Genomic DNA, 20001 nt, shown 5'->3' with positions numbered 1-20001 from the left:
AAATCAGAAATGAAATACAAGCAATTTCTTCTCAAAACTTTATCATTTTTCATTCTCTTTCTTTAGTTTAGTATCGAAGTTATCAAACGTTTCCTTATTTTCCAATTGTTTTTTTTACATTCAAGAAATTCCCATGGGATCACAAAGTTGATATCATTCTATTCCCAAACTAACTCAACGTTTAAAAACAACCAAATAGATCCATTTATGGTTGTCTTAAACTAATTACCGTAGCCTGTTGGAACATTGATCCCTTCTTTAATTCATTTTCGAATATTTTGGAAGGGGTTGCTTTTTTGTAACACTTAAAACTTTTAAAATACTAACTAAGGAAAGACATTAGAACAAGTTCACTCGTGTTGGAAGAAAGTGGTAGAAATTCTGACACTTGTTTCACATTTTGAAAATTTTACAATGCAAAACATTTTTCAGGATCTGCTGTCGTCAAATCTCTTTACAACACTGTTTCTATTGCAGGCGTATCTGATATAAACCCAACTATTTTTGCATCGCAGCATACGAAAACAGAATAAGTGTTGTGAAGAAAATTGACGACCGCAGATCTTAAAAAAAAGTTCATTGTAAAATTTCCAAAATGTGCCACTTCAAAATTTCTTCCACTTTCTTCTAACACGAGAGAACTTGCTCTTAGGGGCTCTAACTAAATGTTTGTTACAAAACCTGATTTCATGTTACGAAGTAACTTTGATCTTTATGATTTTTACGTATCACAACATCTTCAAAATTATTGTTATGATGCCATTTTGCACATTAGGCTTAAAACATCAATAACAGTAATTTTTTGTTTGGACTCAATTGAACTTTTCAACGTTTTCTTTAAAATTTAAATATACTCAAACGATGTTCAACGTTGCTGCATAGATTTCGGGGTAAAAATTATCAACATATCTCAATATTTTTTGGCCTCAAAAATAAATAAAATTTTACCTTCATTCAATTCCCTAGGTCCTCTCACTGTTCCTATGTTATTTTTTTAAACTTAACCATTTGATAGGGTTTGTAAGCCATTTGCAATTTTTTATACACGCTTTCTCATAGAAAATGTTCGTTTTTTTAATATCCAAAAATTATAATAGAATTACCATATAACTAACTCTTAAACTATAGGGGAGAATGAGGATACTTGATCCCTGGGGATACTTGATTCCTTAGCTATATCTCGAAACTGTAATGTCTTACAAAGATCAAATGTTCTAGAAAAATGTGCCAAAATGAGCAAAATAACAATGCGTTCAGTTTAAAAAATTTTAACAGAATAATTGTTTGAGTAATTGAACTTTGTTTGAAAAATTTCACAAAATGTAACTTAAAGATCTTTTTTCATCACTTTAAAATGTTCCTTACATGGGAAAATTATGAAAAAAATATTTATTCCAATGTATAAATCGTTCGAGCGTAAAATGAACTTCATAATGCCATATTTTCAAAGTAATGGAAAACTCTCAACATTTTTCATAAAAAGTTTTCTAAAATGTTGATTATGGGTACTATTGATCCCCTAGAGTTGGGTACAATTGATCCCCCTTCCAAACGGCATATCCTTCTTCTGAATTGATCGTTATGATTGCTGATTACGAAATTACTAATATTTATCCAAAAACTAATATTTATCAAACAATTGTCTGAAGAAAAGAGCAAAAATAATTAATTTTCTCTTAATTATAAAAAATAGCGCCTTTAAGTATGCAATGTTATTAGCGTTTAGACAAAGTTATAGAATTTTCTTCTTATGTCTGCTATAAATTGTGAAATGAGAACGAACATCACCAAAATAGTCAATTAACATTCTATCTTGGGGTTTTGATTGATTTTTATACAGGATTAGGGCTTCCTGAATAAAAGATCAAGTCTTCTTTAATAGGGGATCAAGTCTCCCCTATCTCCAGAAAAATCGCATTTTTTTTACTCCCACGAAAATACTTCTAGTTCATCAACGGGTTCCAGTATCGTTCTAATTTTTGGAGCATAGAAACTTGAAGTTACAAGCTGTCAGAAAATGTCAAAGACGGCGAGTTGCTAAATTTTTCCAAAAAGATATGGTGAAAATAAGAAAAGGGGATCAAGTATCCCCACTCTCCCCTACCTATACAAAGGAAAAAAAGTTAAACCTACAAATAATACAATCCATTTGCTTCTAAATGCTATCATTTTATCAGGAATGGTGTTTGTTTGTGAGTCTTCGAAAAAATAGATATTTTAAAACTTTAAAATTACATTTAAAGTATTTTAATAAAACCTCCAACTACAAGCCAAATTTAGCCTATTTAAAACTCAATTTATAGGTTTTCAAATATAGACAGTTTTCAGATATTTTAACTTCAGACTTAGTTAATGATGATTATCTGCAGGAATTCATGTTGATCAAAGTTCCCCCAATTTACGATACTTGAAAATAAGTGATAAGGGAAACCAATATTTTAAGGTAATGTTTTCTGATACTGCAAATAAAACATATGTTTTATAAACTATATACTATATTAATATAAAAAAAACAAAAAAAAATACGTTCTTTCGGTGTTACCACAAATTTGAATAGAAGATTTTATAATGGAATGTTTTATTGTTACAGTTGTTTTGGAAATGTCAAAACTTTTACAGTCATATCGTAGAGTGTTATTTTCCTTAAGTGATGTGACATTCTTTAAGATAGCCGGAAAATTAACAAAACAAAATAACGGGGTAGATAGAAGTTATCGGAATTTTTCCCACACGTTTGTAGGCCAGGCAAATCCGGGCTTTTTTTTACCTAAAAAGCTTATAATATCCGGACATTCAGTTATATAAATTTCAACCCAATATGTCTTAAGACATATTACAAATCTTCTGATCTCATCTGAAAGATAATGAGCAATATATATTTCGTAGGTATTTTGCCCAGAAATAATGTTTTAGTTTTGTACCTTTAACATAACCTTAAGTCAGAACATTTTAAAAAATAGCACTCAATATTCAAAGCCGATCATCTCGGGATAGGGTGGACCAAATTTCAAAATTTGAGTTGCATTAGAATCCTTATTCTTTACCTCTCAAAACACAATAAAAACATTTTGTGCAAAATTTATGCATGTACTTTTAATTCAAAAAATACACACTTAAGTTATCGTCCAAAAGTTTGGGATCACCCCTTAGTATGGTGTATCGGCCCAAAGTTGGGGATCATTCTTTTAAAAACATGCAAATTTATCTCATTCATATCTTTCTCATCCAACATTGTATTTCAGATCTGAAGGGTTCGTTTGGAAGCTTATGAATTGTTGTTTCTTCATAAATTCATTCAAAATTTATACTTTAAAGTTATTACCATAAAAAATTCAGAATCATAAGTGTGAACTTTCAAAATACAATCAATTTCAGGTGAATATTTTATGGTTATCACTTTAAAATATAATTTTTGAAAGAATTTATGAAAAAAACAACAATTCCTAAGCTTCTACACGAATCTTTCAGATCTGCAATACGACGTTAGATGAGAAAGATATGAATGAGATAATTTTGCATATTTTAAAATTAAACATCAAAAACTTTTGGCCGATAAACCATACTAAGGGGTGATCCCAAACTTTTGGACGATAACTTAAGTTTCTATTTTATTTATTAAAAGTACATTCTTAAATTTTTGCACGATTTTTTCTATTGTGTTTTAAGAAGTAAAGAATAAGGATTCTAATGCATTTCAAATTTTAAATTTGGTCCACCCTATCCCGAGTTGATCGGCTTTGAATATTGAGTGCGATTTTTGGAAAATGTTCTAATTTCAAGTTAAATAAGCTCATGGTACAAAACTAAAACATTATATCTGGGCAAAATACCTCAGAAATAACTAATGCTTATTATCTTTCAAGTGAGATCAGAAGATTTGCAATATGTCCTAAGACGGCTGAGATATGAACGACAAAATTTACATGTTTTTTTGTGGGTTATACTTTCCTATCACAAATTTAGCCTCATTTGCTCAAAATTTTATTGAATTATTCTTCCCCCAACTAAACGTTTCCCGAATAACCATAAAAACCTTTCTCCATCCCAATTACCCTCCTATACCTACAAAGTTTGTTTCTTTCGTATGACTATTTCTATCGATATGCAAAAAAAATCTATGGGACTCTCGTGTCTTCTTCCTTTCTTTCTTTCTTCAATGGAAGAGGGGAAGGATTCCAAATAATTATAGAAACATAACTCGTATCAAAATAAAAATCCCTACCAAATTAATTTCACTTTGACTGATTGATTATCAACAGAAAAAAACTGTGTTAGCTTCATCCATCTTCCGATTTGTTAGGTGGGATTAAGAAGGGATCTCCAGCAACGAAAGAGTCTTTTTCCGTATACAAATATCATTCCATGCCAAATTCAGTTCCATTTGCTTGATAATTTGTCCAGTTATGCAAAAAATTGTATGAGAACCCCCTACCCCTTTCTGTTTCTCCCATAGAAGGTGAGAAGGGCTTCAAACCGCTGGATCAGTTGTATAATTTTTCAAACAATTGTATGGGCTTCCGCCTCTGTTCCTATACTCCCAGTGCAAGTCGGGAGAATTCTCAAAGAATCAAAGTATGTACCTTTCACACGTGCAAATAAATTCTCATGAAAATTTGGTTTCATTTGCTCGAATAGTTACCGATTTATTCAATAAAAATTGTATAGAAGCCCTCCCCCCCCCCTTTTCTTTCTCCAAATAACCTCGCATGCCAAATCTGGATTCATTTTCTTGACTTATTTTCGAGTTATGTGAAAAATAGTATGAGAGCCCTCTTCCCCGCTTAATATCTCCCCACTGGAAAAAGGAAGGGGTACCAAATATTCAAAGGAATATTTCTGGTACCCAAATACCCTCTTATGCCAAATTAAGTAATATTTGCCTAAATGGTTCTCAAGCTATGCAAACATTTCTCTTTTGCTTGGGAGACTCGCTCCCCACTTCCAATAATAGGGAAGGGTGTTAGAAGCAGACAGAAAGACAGAAATTTTTTTTTATATTAATATAAGATGTAGAAAAAAAAATACATCTCAACTTTTGAGCTCTGCACTTCTGTTCTTGAATATATCGTTTGTTTACACAAGGCAACAGTTTTTACATTTTTCCGTGGTGCAAAGTACATAAGAGCTTATTTTTACTAAGTTTGGGCTGCTGACTCCAAATATTCATATAGTTTATTTCTATCAGCTCTTGCTTTCGAGATGACTTCTTAAAAATTGGTAGAAATTCAAAAAACAATTTTTTGTTTGCAAAAAAAGAGAATTTTGACGAAATTTAAAAGGAAATTTGAACCAAATTGAATCTTTGATATTTTTGCAACTATTTGACTAACCGTTTTGCAGTTTTCAAAAGTTGTTAAAATAGTTTTAATCTTTAATATTAAATATACGTTGACTTTCTTGAATGATGGCAGAAATAGTTGCAATATATTAGGTATTAGATTGTTTTTATTTCTTTTTTTAAGCATTGAATCTCTTAAACAAGAATATCTTGGCAAGATATGAATCCTTGATTGAATGGAGGGTAAGTAATGAATCGATTCTAAATCAGCATCCAATGTTCATGTAAGTTTTTCAGTTATTCAGTTACCTAAGATCGATTCTTCCCTAAATTGAACTCTTTTAAAATTTCTAGAATCTTATCACGAAAACTAGACGTTATAGAAAAAATCTGATGAAAATTTTGTGGTCAGGACGCCAACATTTTTCAAAATCACTTATTGAAGAAACATAGGCACCAAAAATGCTGCCCCCCTGTGTTATTCTTATTATTATAAAGCAATCAGTACTGGTTGATATGCTGTTTATCACGAATGTTAATATTGTATTTTACTGGAACATTTTCTGCCCCACTAGGAGTTTAATAAAACGAAATTGAAAGGATTGATTGGAACTTTGGTTGAATGAATTTCCTCGTAACTTTCTATACGCAACAATCCAGAATACCTCTTTGGACATTGTGCCGGTGCCATAGATTTCTATATGACAATATGGAAATTATCCCGCTATTTTCCCTGTAAAGTCAGCCTGATGGCGTTCCAAAGCATTTATGTATCATTTTGAAGCCAACGTGACTCAATTTCCTGCTCGTTATTTTTTTGTGTGTGCGCGCTCTCAATGCACATGATTTCTTCCTCAAGTCCTGGGGTACAAGAAACTGACCATCTTCGTTTCGAAACCATTTTGCTGAAGGAAGGCGTGGCAGGAGAGCAGTAAACGCGGCTTAAAGAAGTAAAAAAACACCAAAAGACTCCCCCTGGGAAATTGCCCTAGACAGGAAGCGGATCGGAAAAAACCTTCATTTTCCTAATCAAATCACATACCGTGCCGAGTTGAAATCAGCCCACCATTGTCTGGCAATATGCAAACAAATTAATAATATGAATTCATGCTTTTCTCTAGTAGGTGGAGATCTGTCCCAGGGAAAAAAAATCGGTATGCCCTACAATCTGGTGGATTCGAAACACACCGTGGGGAATCCCTGTTGACGACTCAGATTGATCCGGATATTGCGACTAGTTCAACTAGCAGGGTCAATGAAACTGCTGAAGTCAAATGAATTTGTTAGATTTTTTTTTTAATTTTGGGACTACTTTCGAAGTTTTCCACCACAATTCCGGTTTGTTCGAATCAAACAAGTTTGACGAAAAAATAATTTAACCGCATTCTATGGAGCAAAAGTAACACGAAGTTAAGAAATAACTAGCCAATAAACGATTGGAACAGGATCATTGTAACCTTTTCTTTGCACCGTTTTTCATAGTCAAGATTTTTTTATCCATTTCCATCTTGGCATTACCATCAACCAAAGGAAATCACCGCCCGGTAGAAATAGGCTATTTTCGATCGAATTCTGGAAGCAGATTGTTGCAAAAAATGTAAGTAAACGCTCCTCGATTTCCACTAACAACAAACCAATCTGGGAATCGGCTAGAGCAGAAATTCTAAATGGAAGGAAAAAGCGCCACTCGACCTTTGTTAGCCTACCTCTGGGCTCTTATTTCCTCTGCTATCTGTTATTATTCACCAACCTCACCAACAATCAAATGCGGAGGCGGTGGTGAGGATTCTGGAAATTTTCAATTACTTTTCCATTCTCTGAATCCGCGTGTGTCGAAATGACTCGGGGAAGCTACCTAACCTGACAAGACGAAGACGATGATGGGCACAAGGAAAGCGGGCGAGATGGCTGAAACTTCACCTGCTGCATCCGGCCATGGGATTTCGTTGAGGTTCCAACCATCGGAAGATTGAACCAGGCCAAGATGGGTGAACAAAAAAAAAATCATCCGAAATCAACTGCTTTCCTTCCTCCATCCCCCCGTAGCCATCAGATGGCGCCCGGGATGACCGATCCGCGTGCTCCTGAGCGAAATTGCGATCCCATTGATTGGTATTATTGGGGAAATTGATGTTTTTCCTTTGCTGCTGCTGTCCTGCGCAAGTGAATGGCCACTTCAGACGTCGCGATTTTCGTATTCGAAAGAATTGCGAAGATGATTTGTTACTTTTGGAAAGAAACCGTTGGAACAGATTTCGTTCGCTAATAGATGACTTTATTGGACAAAAAATACACTTTGGGGATGAATAAACCAATTGGTTTAAAATTCCAAAACAAAAAAAAACACACACACACACACACACTTTTCGGATAGCAAGACCCAGCTGATACGAATCGGATAATGCATTGATGTGTAAAAAAAAAACGCATACAAAAAACATTATCTGCAAATTTTTCAAACTAGTTAAACATTTTTTTCAATTTTTGGACATAGTTTTTCGACTCACGACATATGCAACTGGACTGATAAAATTCCTAAAATTCACTTGGTCCATGGCAACCGTTCTCCTATTTCTGAGGCATCCAACATTCGCCAGATCACGCTGCACTTGGTCTTACCTCTTCGCTCGTTGTGCTCTGGTGCCTACCGGATTTGCGGTGAACATCTATTTTTCAGAACAGTCGTCCGGCATTCTCGCCACATACCCTGTCCAGTACATCCGTCCAGCCTTCACCACCTTCTAGAAACTGGGTTCGCCGTAGACTCGCACGAGTTCGTGGTTCATCCTTCGCCTCCAAACATCGTACTGCAACACGCCGCCAAAGATGGTTATTAACACTCGACGATCGAATACTCAGAGTGTGCTATCCTCGAGCAATATTCACGTCTCGTGCCCGTATATGACAGCCCCCTGCGCGATTCGAATGAACTCGACAATTCACCCGACATCCGCACATCGCACTGCGTTCCATTCATCGTAGCCTGGATCAGTCTGGTCAGTTTCCCGGAGAAGTCGTTCACATCCATAATTTTCCATTGCTCGTCACGGTCGATCATGTCGTTTGCGGCTTTGAAGTCGATGAATAGATGGTGCGTAGGGACTTGGTGTTCACAGCATTTTTTGAGTATTTGCCGTAGTGTGAAGATCTGGTCTGTCGTAGACCGTCCCTCCATGAAGCTTCACGAATCTGTTTGCTTATGGAGTTAAGTGGTGATGTAATATTCGGGATAGAACTTTGTAGGCGACATTGAGGCCTGTGATCGCTCGGTAGTTCTCTCAGTCGGGTTTGTCGCTCTTCTTGTAAATGGGGCCTATTAGCTCCTCCTTCCACTTCTACGATAGCTGTTCCGTGTCCATCAACCGGTGTAAGCACTCACTTCACTCATCGTTGTGACTGGTTTCTCTACGTCGTTGGCTTCAGATTTTCATCGAAGTCCTGCTACCACCTTTTGATCACCTCTCGGCTGTTCTTCAGTATGCCCCCGTCCTTATCCTGGCACATATCGGCTAGCGGCACAAAGCTTCCGATGCGAATAACTTTCGTTTTTTCCTGGAAACGTACAGCTGCTCCAGCTCCTCGAGCTTCTCCTCCTGGTGGCGCTTTCTCTGCTGGAAAATTCGAACTTGCTGCCTGTTCCACTGTCGGTGATTTTCCACGTTTTGTCGGGTGGACCTTCCAACCAGTCGTTTCACCGAGTTCGTTCCACATCCCCGATGACATTCTCCGCAACGCTGTTGATGGCTGTCTTGATGTCAACAGTCCTCGAGAAGAGCTTCGAAAAGCTTGCTGCTTCGAGCGATTGTGCGTAGTTTACTGCGACCTTAGGTTGCTTGAATCGTGCGATATATAACCGAGGTGGGCGTTTAGAATATGGTTCACGACGTAGTGTTTTGGACGCATCTTCGATTATGTCCGAGAAGTACCGGGGTCTATCTGTTATTGCGTTTGTATGGTGATCTCCAGTTGTACTTGTCTGAAAAGTGGTGCTGGCAAAAGGTACTTCGTACGGCCATACGTTTGGAGGCGGCCAAATCTGTAAGTCTTGAGCCGTTCCCATTGGTCAGCTGGTGCGCACTGAACCTTACATTCCTGCTCCTGGCTGACCTGAGCTTGAAAATTCCCGATGATGATTTTAATATCATGTTTTGTTGTTCACCCGATCTCACGCTTCTGCATCTTTCCCATCAAAAAGCTGGTCCAAGCTCGTGTGTTGCTGCTCTTAGTACTTTCGTACCGTGGAGCTCTTCCAACATACCTTCTTTTCATCGCCAAAGACCCATTTGCCGATTTCCATCTGAACTTTTTTGTTCATTGTTCGTTGCTTGAACTTTTTGTAGTCATGTGCTCGCAAGGCCCGCAACTATCCCCACTATCTCGCAGAAGAACCGTCGTGATGCTGCTGTTTTGGGTCACGTATACCATCAGGACGTTGTTGCACTCCGCACGCCACCCTCGACATGGAAAACTAACGCGTACGAAACCCATTAACTCAGTTTGTATGTTATCAAACATCCACCGGAGTTGGGTACCCTTTCTCCGCTTGGAAGATAAATCGTTTAATTAAATGATCTTATTTTTCAATTTTTTTTTTCATTAAATAGATTATCCCAGATGTTGGTCTGAATTGCTAAATTTTCTCAGTCTCTTCAGGCAAACTTCCCGACTTGAATACTTCAAGTACGTAATATAAAGTATACTACGATCACCTCCATTCCAATTGAATTAGGTATGCCTACACCCACAGAAAAGGTTGCAAATTTCAATGCCACGCGGCGCTCACTCTTTGCCAAAAATGTGCTGGAACAAATTATTGAAATTATCTCCCATTTCCTCCTCAGAGGCATTCTAAAGCTACGCTCCGAGGCCTTGCATAGCAAGACAGTAGACGATAAACATACCTACATTTTTTCAAACCTGCAATCATGAGAATAGAGATGGCCATTTGCCTGATTTTTCAGGATTTGCCTGATAACCTGATAAGCCATTGGATTTCTCTGCTTTTCAAAAATAACCCTTTTTTTGCCTGATGTATGCGAATGCGTTGAAAATTGGTTAGTAAGAAACGTTTTGCAACCAAACCCCGGTTATAACGAACGCGATGATGCGTTTCTGAGTTAAAGGAAGCTTATCTGAGCGATCAAATATCATTATTTTTCTTGTTCGTTCGCACTGCAAGTTTTCCGCTTGTGGGGCGAACCACGTTTGGCCTACTAATGTGTGGTGGTAGAAGCAACTCTTTTTGTATCTACCACTTCCTAGTAGTTGGTCCGTGCTGAACAAACATTTGTTATGTGATGATAATGCTTCTAAATAAGTTCTATCCGCTCATTTTTACCATCTTTAATTTCTTCTAACATTCTGTCCATCTATAAAAAAATCCGCGCTTTGTGGCTTGGCAACTGAGATCCAGTTGAGGAACTACATCGCCGGTGTCATCAAAGGGCGCTAGAAATTGAGATTCGGGAACGTAAGTGGAGATGGATTAGGCACACACTGCGAAAAGATGAGAACGAGATTTGCAAAGATGCGCTCGAATGAAATCCAGAAGGACATCGAAGAAGAGACAGACCCAGAAACTCGTGACGGCGAAGCCTAGCCGCCGAATCACGACCTGTCGACAAAAGTCTTGACTGACAAGTGAAGACGCTGGCTCCGGGTCGTCAGTAGTGGAGGTCTTTTACCACGGCCCTACGCACCGGAGGATCGGCGCGGGTACATTAAGTAAGTAAGTAAGTAAATAATCTAAAGGTGTCCCTTCTAAAATGGACATCTTTTTGCACCGATAAGGTCGATAAATTAGGTAACAAACAAACATTGAGGTTATGGATATCTTAATAAAATAGTAATTTATGTACGTTACTGAATTTAAATTAATCAAACCGACAGTTGGTGTTGAGTGTAGAGTATATAGATAGACGAAAAAGTAGAAATTAAACAAATTAACAGAGAGAAGATGAACAGATGATCCATATGCAATCAAAGCAAAAAAGTTTCTGATCGAAATTTTTTATTTAATCACTTTTAATCCAGAGAGAAAATAACCCATCGATTTAGCTCTGCCCATTTCTCTGACATTCAGGTATTTGATGGTCACTTTAACATAGTTTTGAAACAGTTGGGACCTGAGGTGACTGCTCTCTTGGTGAAAATCCTTAATCGCTGCCTTGAACTTGGATTTTACCCGTCGACCTGGAAGTTGTCAAAAGTTATTCATACCCTCAAGCCTGGGAAAGATCCCACAAGCCCGTCTAGCTATAAACCAATCAGCCTCCTTTCTTCAATTAGTAAACTGTTTGAAAAAATTATCTACACCAGGCTTTCCGACCACACAGAAGAAAACAACATCTTTCTTACAGAACAATTTGGATTTCGCCATGGTCACTCAACAGTCCATCAACTCCAGAGAGTCACAAATTCTATTCAACGAGCCAAAGAAGTTTCCAAAACCACAGTTATGGCTATGCTGGACATCGAAAAAGCATTTGATAATGTTTGGCATAGTGGGCTAATTCACAAACTTATCGAATTCAACTATCCAATATATCTAATCAAAATTCTTGGTAGCTATCTTCACGGAAGGATATCGCAAGTATCCGTCTCAGGTGTACTTTCAGAACCATACCCAATTACAGCCGGGGTTACCCCAAGGGGGTATTCTGGGTCCAATATTGTTTTATCTCTACATCTCGGATATCCCACCGTTGCTTTGTGGAAGAACATTAGCCCTATTTGCAGATGACTCAGAATTAGCTAGAAAGGAAGTCATCGGAGCCCTTTTGTCTAAACTGCAACTTGGACTCAATGCGTATACGAAATATCTTTCCACGTGGAAAATTTGCGTCCACTCTGCCAAGACACAAATTATTGTGTTTCCCCATCGTAATACGGATTGCCTAAAGCCAAAGAAGAAAATTAAAGTAACGAACAACGAAATCGAGTGGTCCTCTCAGGTACGCTACCTTGGGCTCATACTGGACAGTAAACTCCTCTTCAGGGCACACATTGACGACAGAGTCCAGAAGTTCGCTCCTGTGCAAAATGATGCATGACCACAACATTCAAGCGAAAAAAAATCTTGCAATGTGATAGTCATCCTATTGGTTAATTTATCCAGGAACAAGAAAATCTCTCGGCAATCCGACATCTTAACCAATATTCTACCTGAGCCGGATGGAGGGCAAGAAATAATTGTCATAGTATGAGTCACAAAAAAAATCGCAAATCGTTGGCTTTCCGATATTCGGCCGGTGGAGTTTTCCATCCTGCTTTCAAAGCTTTCTTTATTCTTCTGCCTGTTCACATACACACGCAAAGCTGCCTACAGGCGGTGGTTTGAAACAAGGCAATGTTTTTTTATGCCGCCTTACATACACACGAATTGCTCTGACCGACCGGATCAATTCATTCGAGTATAGCTGTCTGACGTTTGACCGGTGTTTCTCCATCCTCCTTTGTCTGGTGATTGGATAGAGAGGGACGTGAAAACGTTATTATTTAGTTTCTATTTGAGTCATATGCAATGTTTTTGCGCTGGGAGGACAACTCTAGCGATCACAAATCGTACCTGCGCCAATGACGTTCACATTTTTTGCCAATAACGTTGAAATATAGAGAAATCATCACTGGAGTAAAGGCTGAACTGTGGGTGTAATTTAGCACAAATCCGCCACGCCGTAAAAGCCTTTACCGAACATACAAACATACACGAAAGCTACCATTTTGTTTTATTTACAGAGATTTTGGCACAAAATTATAGTTAATATAACCAATATTTCGGAAATTTTGAGCCGATTTATACCTCTCATAATCACGTTCTTATCAAATATAAAAAATTACCGAACAAAATAACAATTACTCTATTCGTCAGCGTGCTGTTTAGATATGTGCATAAACATGAACTTTCACATTACATGATTTCTTCGGCTGTCAAAGGGCAACCGTTGTTAAATACTATTAGATTGTAAGTTATCATACCCAGAATTTTCCGGCGTTCACCCTTCTGGTGTGGTAGGAAAGAGTCAACTTTCCCTGGTGAAAGGGGTTTCCCTAACAACTTGGGAGGATGCTTTCAGCTTTCCGCATAGGTGAGTAAGCTGGTCTCTCTGCACTACATAGGGTCCTACTGTCAACGCCCAAGTAACCACGATGTTCCACTCGACTCTACACGGTGTAACTTTCAAACGTTTTGTTTTACTTTCTAATCAAAACAGATTTCAAAACAACACCCCCACACAAACAGACAAATGCTCTGATGAATGGGAAAAGGGTGGGTGGGGGATGGGTCCAAGTGTGGGTGGTTTGGCTAATGCTGCCTCTGCTGCTGTTGAAAGATGGGGCCGGCTATCATTTGTGCCACACCAACAAGCTAGGAACGAATGTAGGTACGCTGCCTGGCTGGTTTTGTTCTTCGTCGTAGCAACTAACTCCTGGAGAACTCCGGTGCATTTTGTTCCCGGAATCTAGCTGGGTACATAACTACTTATCCGACTCTTTCTCTGTTTTTAGAGACGACGACGATGGCACACTACTAGTGATGATGTCGGTCCGGGGAAGATAAATACCAACAAAGTCCTGCCAACTACTAGTTACACCTTGTCCTGGTTTTAGGGTTAAGGGAGGGGGTGGAGGTGGAGGGCGGCACTTGTGAAAACCCTTACAAACATTGCATTGGCGACTGCTGCTGTAGCGATGAGTTTCATCTGATTCCGACTCTTTAGTGAAAACTATTTGAATAAAGCATGCTCCACCTGGATGAAGATGAGCTAAGGGTAGATTTGAGCAAAAACACCAAGAAACATATGGAAATCAAGAAGTTTGAAAACATACAATGTTGAAAATAGCATAAGTTTGTTTGCATGATTCAATTTGTAATTTAAGAGCTGTAGACAGTTTTCTCTTTAACATTTTCTGTATACTCTGCTAAACATAGTGCCAATAATCACGGTAGAAATTTAAAAATAAAAAATTGCCAAAAGATCTCATATCAATCAGAGATTTGACTTTAGTATGATTTTCTAACGTACTTAGGTGAAGAAAGGGTGTAGAATTCTTCAGTTTTCATGTTCAAACAAACAATAATTTCAGGAAGAGTTTTTTTTATTTGAATAAACGTCTTAAAGTGAAAATTACAGATGCACCGAATAGTGGTATTCGGCGAACGATCAACTGCCCGGTGAAACGAATATTCGGTCGAGTTTTTAAGAAAACAAATTATTTAAAATTTCTCCCATTGAAAGATCGGATGATTTTCAAAATATTATCACTCACAGAATGGACATCACTTGTTGTTTCTAGGGCGTCTATCAAAAAGAGAATTAATTCCAGTGAATACTGGGATAAAACATGTCATAAAAGGTGCCAAGCAATTTTGTACTGCTTATTTGATATCGAAAAAGATGAAGATCGAATTTTAACAAGATATCTTCAAAAAAATGGTGAAAAAGAACGATAATCCTTAACCTCAAGCAAACATGTAATACATTTTACCACACGTATTCGCACGGTTGGGCAATACTGGGTGAAATTTTTTGAAAAAAAAAATTAGGTACTATTCCAAAGCTTCAAGAGCTTTTTTTTTAAATTTCAATTTTTCATCGAGTCACTTCAGCAACTTTAAATCGTATTCAAGGATTAAAAAAATTGTGTTCATCATTCAGTAAACTCTAAAAAATCGTTTTTAGACACAAAACTAAATGTTTTCAAAAAGAAAAAGCAAAAAGTGTGAATTAACCTGAGAAAAAACCGGAAAGTTTTCAAAAATAGGTGGTATGAGAAAGATCAGCAAATGCTTTTGCTACGCTAAATCAAGCAGTCGGGCAGTCATTTAAAACAATTGCTTGGATTGATATGAATTAAATTTGTTTTTACAACTGTTTTCTTAATCAGGAGGTTTTTCTTTCAAAACAAGCTAATTTGGTATGAATTAGTATGCTCGAAAGCAGACTTTTCAAATGAATCAAACGAATCGTCAGAAAATCCTTCAAAATGTATAAGTAATGGCGTAAACTACAAAATTTAAAAGGAATTCTCAGCCGAATCTCTAACTGTAAATATATTTGTTTGAATCTGTTGTTACTTTAAGATTGCTGTAACTTAAAAAAAAAACTTCGATACAGTTTTGTCTGGAAAAAGAAAATGCTTTAACAGCGATAAAAATAATTGTAAACAACATACAAAAATTCAAACATGTCTTTAAATGCTGACTTTGATGTAATATTTTATGATAAAACACAAAATAGGAAATTTCTAATTAATTTTCATCAATTTTGGTTAAAGATTTTCAATTTGTGAAAGCCCGGCACCGGTTAGAACGATTTTTAAAAACTTGACGTTTTTTTTAAATCTTTTGATCAAAATATTTTTTTTTCCTTTGGAAAATACAGTGATTATTGTTAGGCAATCTTAAATTTCCTGTAGCTGTATCTTTTTTTTCAGTCATTGTACACTTGTACAGTCTTTTACTCAGGCCCGCTCCTAGAGCTAGCTCTTGTTGTGTGGGGAGGAGGTGGGGGTTGGTAATTTTCCAAATTTTCAAAAATCAGTCAATAAAAAGTGAATATCTGGCGAGTAATCGCTCATTTTGAGGAAACGAGTGGAGGGGAGTGATAAGGGAGGGGGGAAGGGGGCGTTTTCAGTTGCAAGTGAGACTTCCTTAGCTGCACACTGCTCCTTATCTTTCCTTTGAATTTTTAACAAACATTCTCAATATACTTTTTTCAATATCATTTTATACAACTTATACATCCATAAAAATATAATTTTCGTCATTTGTTTCTTTGGTAGTTTAAAAATTATCACTTAAAGACTTTTTTTAAGAATCTTTCGATAAAAATTTCATTTTATAAATGAAAAAAAAAACATATTTTTGGAGAAGAAAACGTAAAAAAAATCTCCAAGTTATCTACAATATTTTTCTGAGCATCTTCATATCAGCGCAAGACTATCACCAAAATACTAATTAAAAGATTTGTTTGAGAAATGTGTTTGTTTATGATAGCTATAAATTAAAAACTGAATATTTCATTATTTTTCTGAAGTGTTTTCAGAATCGTGGTTTGAAAAAATGAATTATGATTAATTATCGTCTCTATTCTTAAATTTCTAAAAATAAATACAATTCTAAAATAAAATTATAAAAATCCATTTCTTAGGAACGAAATTTTCAGAATATTTCCGATAGTTAAAACAATTTTGAAATAAAAATTTCTAATTGATTGCCATTTTTTTCAACTGCAAAATTTTAATTATTTTTGTGAGATTGAGCTTAAAGCAGTTTCGGCGATATAATTGGTGTGAATCTTGAAATAAGACAAATATCCTTCGAATGTTCAACTTAAAGGATTGCTTTTTTCCGAGAAAATAGTCGAGTGGTGACGGGTTCAGAACGGGAATCAGAGGGGGTAGACTTAATAGCGGCACGTTCTTATATTAAAATTCAAAAAATCTGAAAAAAAACATCAGTTGTGGCTTCCAAGCGGCGGCTTCCACTGAATTTTTAAATACTGTTAATCACTGAAAGTCGTATAAAACTCTGACAATATGGGTATCTATAAGTTGAGAAGGATACACTTCCACTGAACATTAAAATAATTTGAAAATCACTTGAATTTCCCACAATATGGTCATTGGGTAGAATCGCTTAGTCAGTTTAAGTCGAATTTCTCTATAAGACGCCATCTTGAAATCCAAGATGGCGACTTTTAATGAATCTTAAAATGCTGTGAATAACTAAAAATCGCATGAAACCCCCACAGTATGGGTGATGGAGAAGGTACCTTGGAATGTGATGTTAGCGAATAGATCCTACCATAGGCTCTATGGTTGCATACGGTAGATCCTACCGTCCACGTGATTTGAAATTTCCGGAATTTTCGTGTAAACTTGGCCTTTTCCGATTCCGGAAGGTCCACCGAATCACACTGGCAGCAAAACGCGAATTTATTTAAATGAACGAAAGTTCAATTTTCTATTTTTTAACTTAACATTCTAAATTAGGCTCTACAAAAATTCACGATGCCGAGCGGTGGTTGAACGATCGCGGCCGAGTATCAACTGCTTCGGGTAATCGCGCCAAAATCGTCGGGTGCTCTCGGCGGGGTTGCCAGGTGGTTTTGACAAAAATCAGGACACCGCGATGAAAAAAATCAGGATTTTTCAGGACACCACTAAATTGATGAAAACAACATGCAGCTTTGCTTAGAATCATTACTAAAGGCGAAACACAGGTGCTGAAGACGCCTCATTTTATGCAATTAAAGCGAGAAGGACCTTGTTTGGCCTGAAGTTAATATCAAAAACCACTATTTAAATATCATTTGAACCAAAGATTATCATCGGTTAAACTGATTAAACGATTTTATTAGAGATTTGTTTGATTTTCTCACCAAATAACAAAAGATTTATTTATAGTTTAGATATTTTTCAAAAAATCAGAACAAATCAGGACATTTTAAAGGTCATTTTTAAAAAATCAGGACAACTCAAGCGTTTTTGAAAAATCAGGACGGTCTCTCGAAAATTGATACTTAACTATAATTCTGATCTTGATCATGAACACAGATCTTGGCTGGAGATCCTATTCTTGATTTTCAAGGATGATGATTCTAGATAAGGATTCCGGATACTGATACTGATCTTGAATCTCAACCTTGGATTCTGGATCGAGATTCTTATCATGGACCTTGGATATAAAATATTTACTAAACCTAGGTCCTGATTTTATTTCAGGATCATGAATCTTATAATCAGGTTTTGATCCTAAATCCTGATCTGGATTCTGATCCTTTATCTTAATCGTTATCCCTGTTCACTTATTCAGGTAAAATAATCATCCTGGTTCCTGAATCCACATCCCAATCCTTCCTCTAGATGCTGTGCTCTGTACCTTGATCCTTGAATCTGATTCTTATCCTGATTCATGATCTTTAATTTCAGATTTGCGTGTAGATCCTGAAAATGCAAATGGTTCTGATCAAGGACAATGGCATTATTTCGGGTGCTGGCCCTTATTTCAATCCCTCACTGATCGTGATCAGGACAGAGATGTTAAAATCGCGAGTCTTCATACTTGCACTTTGCCCTTCTTTGCATAACGATTTTATTTCGTTAAACTCAAACTGCAATGATGCTATCGATACTTCAATTCGGAAAGTATCAGGAAGGAAGCTTCGGGTAAACTCGGCAGGAGTAAACAGCAATCGGGGGAAACATCAGCGAAACGAACGTACAGTTCTGAAAAAATCGTTTTCGTTCGGCAGCCGAACACATCAATCGGACAACGCATGGGGGCGTGCCTAAAAGTGATAGATACAAGGGAAAGGGAAAACGAGCGAGAGAAGGGTGCGAGGAATGTTAACTTGGTCCGTCGGGCAACGATCGCTCGTGTGCATTCGTGTACGGTCAGCTTCGTTTTGTTGTTTCGTTGTTGTGATTTTATTCCTGCGAGGCATGGAAAACATCAATGCAAAACTGTTTTCTTCGTTTTGTGCACATTGATATGATGATTGGAATGAAGATAAAATCAATCTGCAGATAGCAAGTTAAACTCGGAAGAAATCAGCCGAATGATTCTTTCCGAGGCGAGTTTACGCATCTCTGGATAAGGATTCTGATCCTGAAACGTGATATCAGATTCAGATGCAAGATTCGTATTCCTGATTCTGCTGTTTGAATCTGATCCCGTGAACTCATGCCGAACCTGGATCCTGATTCTGGAACTTGATCCCGAAATTGATCTTTGAACCATTTTCTGATCCTGTATTTGGATGTAAAACCATATCAGGATAAGTCCATGTTTGTCTAAACATGGGCAGAACTGCAGAGAAAGCTGCTGAAATTCATATAAGGTCTCGTTTTCCTTATTTCGGTTTTCTTTAAAGCTCTTCATAATTTAAATTGGCCTTTCAGTCAGAAGGAAGCGAATAGTAGAAATAACAATGTGGCCGACCTTTGATCAAGGGATATATTGAATGTAAGAGGAAGTTTTGCTAGTATCTAACCTTTTCTTGTATGTTGTTATAACTATGGTCATAATTCTATAATGTTTTTAACTGTTTTAAGCGGAAAAAACTTGTATGAACCTTTTCTTCAATTTGTTGTGGGTATGTTTACACCTAATGTTGGATTGACATGTTGGTTTTTAAAAGCTGCACTGAAAACCACTGAACCATTCCATTAATTCTGCTCTAATGAAACCGTAAGATGTCTTTTGAAAAGGATGTCTTTAAAAGTAACAGCTTTCGCAACGCAAATATTTTTTTTAAGGGGACTTCAATTTGTGCCTCTGCAGCGTTGCCGATAGACGATATTCTACATAAGAAACGATTTTCCTTATTCTATCCAAATCGAGAGATTGGGGGAATAGTAAATCTTCAAGGATTAAATTTCAAAACAGTTGAGGGAAAACTAATCCCTTTTCTATTTTGATTGAAATTCTTAGTAAACAAACATAAATTGCTCACATTGAGCTGGATGTATGATTTAATTTCAAGTTTCAGGAATTATTTGTGCATCAATCTCCGGGAAATATTTGTCCAGCACTCGATCAGGTAAGAACTTGCTCGCTTGCTGATGTTGACAAACTTCCGGTTCAATAGGACCAATCGCCAAAACCCGGAGACACTGAACACAGAATGCTCAGCAAAAGCACCAACTGGCTGAGACTAAAAACGGAAGAAATCTAGTGAACGGGAAACTTTCCCAAAAAATAAATTGATTTTCTC

This window comes from Uranotaenia lowii, chromosome 1 (genome assembly GCF_029784155.1).
Source record: "Uranotaenia lowii strain MFRU-FL chromosome 1, ASM2978415v1, whole genome shotgun sequence".
NCBI lineage: Eukaryota > Metazoa > Arthropoda > Insecta > Diptera > Culicidae > Uranotaenia > Uranotaenia lowii.
This window is presented reverse-complemented; position numbering follows the sequence as displayed.